Here is a 9,864-nt window from a genome sequence, read left to right as displayed (position 1 = left end):
GCCCTCTCGTTCCGTCAGCGCTGCGCACCCTCCGAGGCCACTAGAGGGCGCGCGAGAGAACGCGGGATCTCTTCATCGCCTCAGCCGTCCAGCGTGCAGGGGGAACAACAGCCTTTTTGCGCGCGGGAGGTGGGCCGCGGCGTAAGCCTGGAGCCCTGTGCGTTCCCTCTGAGGGCGGGAGTGGGGACGGGCTGTTGTTCCCACACCCGCTGAGCCCTGGAGAATGAAGGGATGCACTGGTTGGGGAGCTGGGGCCTGAAAAACATATAGACGACACACACAAACGTGAACTCCTACGGACATCACACACGCACACTGATAGCCAAGAGGAACATCTAGAAAACAGGGCGCTCACACCCAGACATAGGTACTGAAAGTAATAGGGCCAGGGCCACACTGAGTGACACGCCGCCTCAGCGTCACACTGAGATGCTGACACAGAGCAGTTAAAGACCTGGCCTGCAGTGCCGGCATCCCATATGAGCGCCGGTTCGAGTCCCGGCTGCTCCTCTTCCGATCCGGCTCTCTGCTCTGTCCTGGGAAAACCCCTGCATCCACATGGGAGACCGAGAAGAAGCCAGGCTGGCTTCGGATCAGCTCAGTTCTGGCCCTTGTGGCCACTATGGTTGCAGGGGCTCAACGACTTGTGCCATCTTCTACTGCTTTCCCAGGCCATAGCAGAGAGCTGGATCGGAAGTGGAGCAGCTGGGACTCAAACCGGCGCCTATATGGGATGCTGGCACTGCTGGGCACTGGCTTTACCCACTACCCCACTTCCCATACATTATTCTTATTCCTGCTTTTTTGCTATCACTGGCGAGTCCCAAGATAGGTTTCTAGTGATACTGAGTAAGGTAAAGAAGAGTTAAAGGGGCCGACACCATGGCGCAGTAAGTTAATCCTCCGCCTGCAGCACCGGCATCCCATCTGGGTGCTGGTTTGAGTCCTGGCTTCTCCTCTTCCAATCCAGCTCTCTGCTGTGGCCTGGGATAGCAGTAGAAGATGGCTCACATGCTTGGGCCCCTACACCCACGTGGGAGACCAGGAAGAAGCTCCTGGCTCCTGGCTTCGGATCCGCGCAGCTCTGGCTGTTGTGGCCATTTGTGGAGTGAACCAGCGGATGGAAGACCTCTCTCTGTCTCTCCCTCACTGTCTGTAGCCCTACCTCTCAAATAAATAAATAAATAAAAATCTTTAAAAAAAGAGTTAAAAAAGAATCTGGATGGTTGAGTATGTATGCATCATATTTGAAAGGGGATACACTGTCTTCCTTCTTGGGAGAGAAGAGGAACATCAATGGAAGATCAATGCTAAGAATCACAATTTGACTCATATAAAATATGAATTTTTTTTTTTGACAGGCAGAGTGGATAGTGAGAGAGAGACAGAGAGAAAGGTCTTCCTTTTGCCATTGGTTCACCCTCCAATGGCCGCCACGGCTGGCGCTCTGCGGCCAGCACACCGCGCTGATCCGAAGGCAGGAGCCAGGTGCTTCTCCTGGTCTCCCATGGGGTGCACTTGAGCCATCCTCCACTGCACTCCCTGGCCACAGCAGAGAGCTGGCCTGGAAGAGGGGCAACCGGGAACCCAGCGCCCCAACCGGGACTAGAACCTGGTGTGCTGGCGCCGCTAAGTGGAGGATTAGCCTATTGAGCCGCGGCGCTGGCCAATTTTTTTTTTTTTTTTTTTTTTTTTTTTTTTTTTTTACAGGCAGAGTGGACAGTGAGAGAGAGAGAGAGAGAGAAAGGTCTTCCTTTTGCGGACCAGGACTAGAACCTGGTGTGCCGGCACCGCAAGGCGAAGGATTAGCCTAGTGAGCCGTGGCGCTGGCCTAAAATATGAATTTTTAAAATGACATGGCCAGACCAGCACAGCGGCTCACTAGGCTAATCCTCCACCTGCGGTGCCGGCACCCTGGGTTCTGTCCCGGTTGCCCCTCTTCCAGGCCAACTCTCTGCTGTGGCCCGGGAGTGCAGTGGAGGATGGCCCAGGTCCTTGGCCCCGCACCCACATGGGAGACCAGGAGGAAGCACCTGGCTCCTGCCTTCGGAGTGGAGCAGCGTGCCGGCTGTAGCAGTCATTTAGGGGGGGAACCAACAGAAGGAAGACCTTTCTCTGTCTCTCACTAACTCTGCCTATCAAAAACGAAACAAAACAAACCAAACCAACAAAAACGACATGCTCATAGTATCACAGAAAGTTCACTCAGTTCCAAGGCTTGAATCCAGAAGCAAGGTTACTTTTCTTCAGGGCTATTTAATTAAGACTGCTTTGGGCCAGTCCAGAGTCTCAAAGAAATGAATTTGTGTTTTTATCCTAGTCCCTTGGTCAACCACTTCATCCACATTATAAATGTCTTGTGTCCTAGACTGGAGATTAGGGTTGGCTTTGTTGCCTGCCAAGCATAAAACTCTAGGGGAAGGAGATGATGTTAACCAGTCTGTTGTGTGTAATACATCTAAGGAGAGCTGGGGATGAAACTGGTAGAGGTGCAAATAGAACTAAAATCAAGATCGGTGTTTAGATAAACTGAAGTTAATCCAAAACCTTTAAAAACCTGCGTTCCTTATGAGAGGGCCTGGATTTGAGTTCTAGCTTTGTTCCTGACTCCAGCTTCTAACTAAGATGCACCCTGAGAGGCAGCACCTAGGCACCCACATGGGAGACACCGAGTTCTAGGTTCCTAACTTCCACCTTATGTGACGCTGCCTGTTTTGGACATTTGGAAAATAATCCAGTGGATTGAAGATCTTACCCAGTATTTTTTTTTAAAACAACTTATCAGGGGCCAGCATTGTGGCATAGCAGGTAAAACAGATGCCTGCAAAGCCAGCATTCCACATGGGTGCCAGTTCACGTCTTAGCAGCGGCCACCCGGGGGGGTGAACCAATGGGAAAAAATGACCTGTCTCTCTCTCTCTCACTGTCTAACTCTGCCTGTCAAAAAAAAAAAAGTTCATGAATAATGCATGTTATCAAAACTGCATGAATTGCACATTTTCTGCAGCAAAATAGTTTTTTTTTTTTTAATTAAAGATTTACTTTATTTATTTGAAAGAGTTAGGGCCAGTGCTGCGGCTCACTAGGCTAATCCTCTGCCTTGCGGCACCGGCACACCGGGTTCTAGTCCCAGTCGGGGCGCCGGATTCTGTCCCGGTTGCCCCTCTTCCAGGCCAGCTCTCTGCCGTGGCCAGGGAGTGCAGTGGAGGATGGCCCAAGTGCTTGGGCCCTGCACCCCATGGGAGACCAGGATAAGTACCTGGCTCCTGCCATCGGATCAGCGCGGTGCGCCAGCCGCAGCACGCCATTGGAGGGTGAACCAATGGCAAAGGAAGACCTTTCTCTCAGTCTCTCTCTCTCTCACTGCCCACTCTGCCTGTCAAAAAAAAAAAAAAAAAAAAAAAAAAAAAAAAAGTTAGGCAGAGACAGAGAGAGAGGTCTTCCATCTGCTAGTTCACTCCCCAGATGGCTGCAATGGGCAGAGCTGGGCTGATCTGAAGCCAGGAGCCAGGAGCTTCCTCGGGGTCTCCCACGCGGGTGCAGGGGCCCAAGGACTTGGACCATCATCCACTGTTTTTCCCAGGCCATAGCAGAGAGCTAGATAGGAAGTGGAGCAGCCAGGACTCGAACTGGTGCCCATAGGGGATGCTGGTGCTTCAGACCAGGGGGGTGTTGGTTCACCCCCCGAATGGCCGCTACGGCCGGTGCTGCACCAATCCAAAGCCAGGAGCCAGGTGCTTTCTCCTGGTCTTCCAAGCGGGTGCAGGACCCCAGGACCTGGGCCATCCTCCACTGCACTCCCGGGCCACAGCAGAGAGCTGGACTGGAAGAGGAGCAACTGGGACACAACCGGTGCCCCAACTGGGATTAGAACCCAGCGTGCTGGCGCCGCAGGTGGATTAGCTTATTGAGCCACTGCACCAGCCAATTCATGAACTTTTTGAAGACCATTCAGCTTCATTTCAAAATTTTTTGCTTCAAGAAAGTTTCCAACTCCATTTTTCACAAACCTTCTGAAATACACTCCTATATTTTAAACATGGACATGTGTGGGTTTAAATGTCAAATATCTGGTAAAATGGTCACCAAAAAGTTATTAGCCCTTTCTACATGGTCTGATTTTAAAGAATTTACTGTTTTATAGACTACCAATGCTTGAGTTGCACTTGTGAAAGAAAAAAAAAATCCCACAATAAAAACTACAATGCTGTAGTACTTTCATGACGGCCTTGTCCATGTTCATTTGCATCGTGTAGAAGCCAGGCAGAATCATGTAGAAACAGGGCTAGTGTATCCTAGCACTAACAAGAATTGAATAAGCACCTATAACTGTAGATATTTAAGGAAGGAAAAGCACCAGTGCTTCATGCACCATTTAAGATGCTTGTGATGCCTACATGGCATTATTGGAGGAGTGGTCGGCTTGAGCCCTGGTCCCACTTCTGATTCCAACTTCCTGATAATGTACACTGGGGAAGCAGTGTTGATGGCTCAGGTACTTTGGTCTCTGCCACCCACACAGGAGACCTGCATTGAGGACCAAGTTCCCTGCTTTGGCTTGTTGCAGGGATTTAAGGAGTGAACCAATGTACATAAGATCTCACTGCACTTTCTAAATGAATGAGTGAATGAATGAATGTTCCTGTCCTGAACAGCTGAGGGGACAGCATTAGTCAATTAACTTTCTGACTGCCTACGTGCCAGCACTATTCTAATCATTGAGGAGACACAAGAAGGGGCATCATTTTTTTTTTCCCCTACGAAAGTTTTAGTATTTTAAAACCAGCCTGACAGAACGAAAGATCTGCCCAATCTGTATAGGCAGAAAATTAGCATGAGCAGGACTTGGGACATAAGTATAGATGGGTGTACTTACAGATAGATTGACTACTGAAAAGAGGCAATTCTCCAGACTAGACTAAGTCCTTTAAATTTTTAAGATTTATTTTTATTTGAAAGGCAGAGTCAAGAGATGGAGAGAGCACTTCCTTTCATTCTCTGGTTCACTCCAATGGCTGCAATGGCCAAGACTAGGCTGGGCCAAAGCCAGGAGCCTGGGACTCCCCATGGGAGACACAGGCCCAATAATCAGGCCACGCTGTGCTGCTTTTCCAGGGAGGGAGGTAGACTGGAAGTGGAGCTGGGACTCAAATTGGCACTTATGGGGTGCAAGTGGGGGATCAGCCTGCTCCAGCACACTGAAGCCCCTGGGCTGTCCTGTGCTGGCTTTTCAGATATTGTCACAGATATACCTGGTGTTTGTGAACAGCAGCCACAATGAAAAATCAGGAAATACCAATGAACCAAAAAACATTCTTTCCAGCTTCTCATGACACCACCAATTAGAGAGCATTCAAAAAGTACATAAGCTCAGGATTCTCTTCATAGAAGTGGATCAACAGAAAAACCCAGGTATTCTACGTAGCCAAACTTGGTTGGCAGTTACCAAGGCAGTAACTGGCATCTAATGGCCTTTTCTGTCCAATCAATGGAAAAAAGGATACCATGTATTTTATTCTTAAAAATCAAGCAGAAGGCCGGCGCTGCGGCTCACTAGGTTAATCCTCCACCTTGCGGCGCCGGCACACCGGGTTCTAGTCCCGGTTGCCCCTCTTCCAGGCCAGCTCTCTGCTGTGACCAGGGAGTGCAGTGGAGGATGGCCCAGGTCCTTGGGCCCTGCACCTGCATGGGAGACCAGGAGAAGCACCTGGCTCCTGCCATCGGATCAGTGCCATGTGCCGGCCACGGCGGCCATTGGAGGGTGAACCAACGGCAAAAGGAAGACCTTTCTCTCTGTCTCTCTCTCTCGCTGTCCACTCTGCCTGTAAAAAAAAAAAAAAAAAAAAAAAAAAAAATTCAAGCAGAGATGAGAAGTGGCCAATGTTGACGTGCATTGGTTTAAGCCACCGCCTGTGATGCCAACATCTCATGGGTACTGGTCCAAGTTCTGCTGCTCCACTTCAGATTCAGCTTTTTGCTGAAGCACCTGAATTTGGGGTACTGCCGCCAATATGGGAGACCTACAAGAAAACTCCTGGATCTACTTCAGCCTGGCCCAATCCCAGATGCCATGGCCATTTGGGGAGTGGCAGTGTAACACTGCCTTTCAAGCAAGCATAAAAAAAATCCAAAACAATAACTGAGCAGAGGAACAGCACCCACAGGGAGAGCAGAGCTATAATGAACACTGTGTTCTAGTCGTTCTAGTTAACAGGCAGGACTCTTGGTTTATTCCCATTTGGTTCAAATTGTTAGAATCAATTCAGCATTAACACGTAAGTATGGTATCATTGCTCAAATAAAGGTCACTAAGCCTTAACTTACACCATTAACTTTCAGTGTAGCCATGTATGTTCTGTGGGGATGAGATAATCAATTTTTGTCTAATACACAGTACAGTGCTCCAACTTCCTTAAAATCTTCCACTTCTTATGTAAGTTTATTACCTACTGTACATTTACCTTTTATTTTCATTTATTTAAATGATAGTTATCTTCCATCCAACAGCCAGGACTGTGCCAGGCCAAAGCCAGGAGCCAGGAGCTCCATCAAGGTCACTTATGCACTTGAGCTGTCATGTCACTTACATTAGCAGGCAGCTGCATTAGAAGCAGAGGCAAGACTCCATCCCAGGCACTGATCTTATCTGCACGTGACCTCAACACATCTGAATGGTAAGGAGAAACAAGATCTTCCATCTGCTGGGTAACTACCGAAATGTCCAAACAGCTAGAGCTTGGCCAGCTCAAAGCCAGGAGTGCAAACTCCATCTGGGTCTTACACATGGGTGGCAGAGACTCAAAGTACCAAGCCATCATCTGCTACCAGCCAGGTGCATTACCAGGAAGCTGGATTGACAGTGGAATATGACTCCAACTAGCACTGATGTGGGACACACAGTGGGTTTAACTCACAGCACAATGGCACCTCTGGTCCTCAAAATTATAAAGCTTTTTTCTAAAACTCAAAATAGGGTGGGATTTGACCCAGCAGTTAACAGGCCACTTGTGAGGTCCACATTACTTTTCAGTGTGCCTGGGTTGATCCTGGCTACTCTTTAAAAAAAAATCTACTTGAGAGCAGATAGATGGAGATCTTCCATTTGCTGCTTCACTCCCCTCAATGGCCTCAGTGGCTGTTGGCCAGGCCAAACCGAGGAGTCAGGAGCCTCTTCAAGGTCTCTCACAAGGATGCAAGGGCCCAAGAACTTTGGCTTTACTCTCCTGCTTTGCCAGGCATATGAGCAGGGAGCTGGATCAGCAGCAGCAGACGGGACTCAAAATGGCACCCATATAGGACGCTGACACTGCTTAACCAGCTGCGCCACATTGTCCCATCTGGATCCTCTCTTGATTCTAGCTTCCCGCTAATTTACACCTTGGCAAACCTGAATTAATGGCTTGGCTTTGCCCAACCACAATCACAGGCATTTGAGGAGTGAACTGGTGGATGGGAGCTATTCATTCAACACACACAAAATTCAAAGGAAAACCAAGGTGACAAACCTTAAGGTAAATCCTTTTAAGATTGATTCTCTAAGAAATTATTACTTTCTGACAGTACTGTGTTTTTCCAGTGTAACCTCAAGTACTTCTAAATTATGTACCTTCATACTTTTACCCAATTGCTTGTACTTTATACCGAATTTCAGCCATTTTCAATTGTCAGCCAGTTAGATCCACAGGAGAGGTAATCATTTTTCATTCACATTAAATTTCAACAACCTAGCCATTACTAAGCCTTCTCATTAGGTCCTATGTTGTGCTTCAGAAAGGTGAACAATAAATGAAAAACAAACCAGCCAGGCAAGACAGCAAATTTCTAAGACATCATGGTTCTGCCCCAATAACCTTGCTTAAAATTTCTGACTCCAGTGGTACATGTTTGACTTAGTACATAGGACTCCAGTTAGGTTGCCTGGATCCCACTTCAGGGCACCTAGATTTGATACCAGTCTTCTGATTCCAGGTAATGCAAACCTAAAGAGGAACACAGCTCAATTGGGATCCTGGCACCAACATGGGAAGAAAGCAAATGACAGGACTTTCAAGTATCTCTAAATAAATCAGTCCCTTTCAAACTAAGGATACATTTGTGATGGTAATATCTAGGGCTCTTGGCCCTCAGTGTGGCTCACTAGGCTAATCCTCTGCCTGCAGCACCTGCACCTCAGGTTCTAGTCCCAGTTGCTCCTCTTCCAGTCCAGCTCTCTGCTGTGATCCAGGAAGGCAGTGGAGGATGGCCCAAGTGCTTGGGTCCTGCACCTCCATAGGAGACTGGGAGGGAGCACCTGGCTCCTGGCTTTGGATCAGCGCAGCACACCGGCTGTAGCAGCCATTTGGGGGGTGAACCAATGGAAGGAAGACCTTTCTAACTCTGCCTGTCAAGGAAAAAAAAAAAACAAAAACAAAAAAACAAAACAAACCTAGGGCTCTGAAACTAGTGGCCTTCAACATTTTAAAACCCACTTCGAATGAGTTTAAAAAAAAATTTTTTTTTTGACAGGCAGAGTGGATAGTGAAAGAGAGAAAGGTCTTCCTTTTGCCGTTGGTTCACCCTCCAATGGCCACCGCGGCCAGTGCGCTGCGGCTGGCGCATCGCGCTGATCCGAAGCCAGGAGCCAGGTGCTTCTCCTGGTCTCCCATGCGGGTGCAGGGCCCAAGCACTTGGGCCTGTCCTCCACTGCCTTCCCAGGCCACAGCAGAGAGCTGGCCTGGAAGAGGAGCAACCGGGACAGAATCCGGCGCCCTGACCGGGACTAGAACCTGGTGTGCCGGCACCGCTAGGTGGAGGATTAGCCTATTGAGCTGCAGCGCTGGCCGAGTTTAATTATTTTTAAGGTTTATTGTTACTTGAAACGCAGAGTTAAAGAGTGTTCACTGTTTTAGCTTTGGAAGAATACTGAAAACAGTGCATTTGATGCAGTTACTAAACTAGGAATCTGGGGCCAGCATGTGGCAGTGGGTTAATGTCCCAGACATCCCATATGGGTTCCAGTTCAAGTCCCAGCTGCTCCACTTCTGATCCAGCTCTGCATTAATGCACCTGGGAAAGCAGTGGAAGATGCCCCTGCACCCACATGGGGAGACTTGGAAGAAGTTCCTAGTTCCAGGCTTCAGATCAGCTCAGCTCCGGCCATTGTGGCCATCTGGGAAGCAAACCATCAGATTGAGGACCTCTGTCTCAACCTCTCTTTAACTTTCAAATAAACCTTTAAAAAAAACTTTCACAAATTCCCAAAAAACTAGGCATCTTGGCTACAACTGCCTTACACAAGCACTTCTGTAGCTACAGTAATAGTTCTCATAATGCAGTCTATCCTTGGTGGATATTACCACATAGGAATTTGTCCAAGGCAAATTATCAGGATTCATCCAGAACCCAACAAATTAAAAACTCTTGAGATCCAGCAATGTCTTAATCTCTAAGTAATTTTGATATATACTAACATTTGAGAAATATTCTTTGCATCTACACATTTGTGCACTTGCAAAACAAAACATACAAAAAACCCCACCAGCACCTTGGTTCTCATCTCTGGTAGGTAGAGAATACTCATCAGAGTAAAGTTCTCTCAACTCAGCTGGTTCTGCAATCAGCTCAGGGTCCTAGCCAGGAAAAACAATCTCAAACTCATCGAGAACTTGAGCTTACAGCTATATTAAACCATTTTCTATGATGAAGGAACAACAATAAAGCTGCTTCTATGTTCATAAAGCTAACCCAATAGCTGGAAGCTTCATCCAAGTCTTCCACATGGATGGCAGGAAACTGGGAAGTCAGACTGAACCAGGAATGCTGACACAGGATGCAAGTGTCCCAAAGGCCAAACACTGTGACAAAGAAAAGCTCCAGTTCAATATA

Source organism: Oryctolagus cuniculus, chromosome 6 (assembly GCF_964237555.1).
Source record: "Oryctolagus cuniculus chromosome 6, mOryCun1.1, whole genome shotgun sequence".
In the NCBI taxonomy this organism is placed as follows: Eukaryota; Metazoa; Chordata; class Mammalia; order Lagomorpha; family Leporidae; genus Oryctolagus; species Oryctolagus cuniculus.
Note: the sequence above shows the minus strand (reverse complement) of the source record.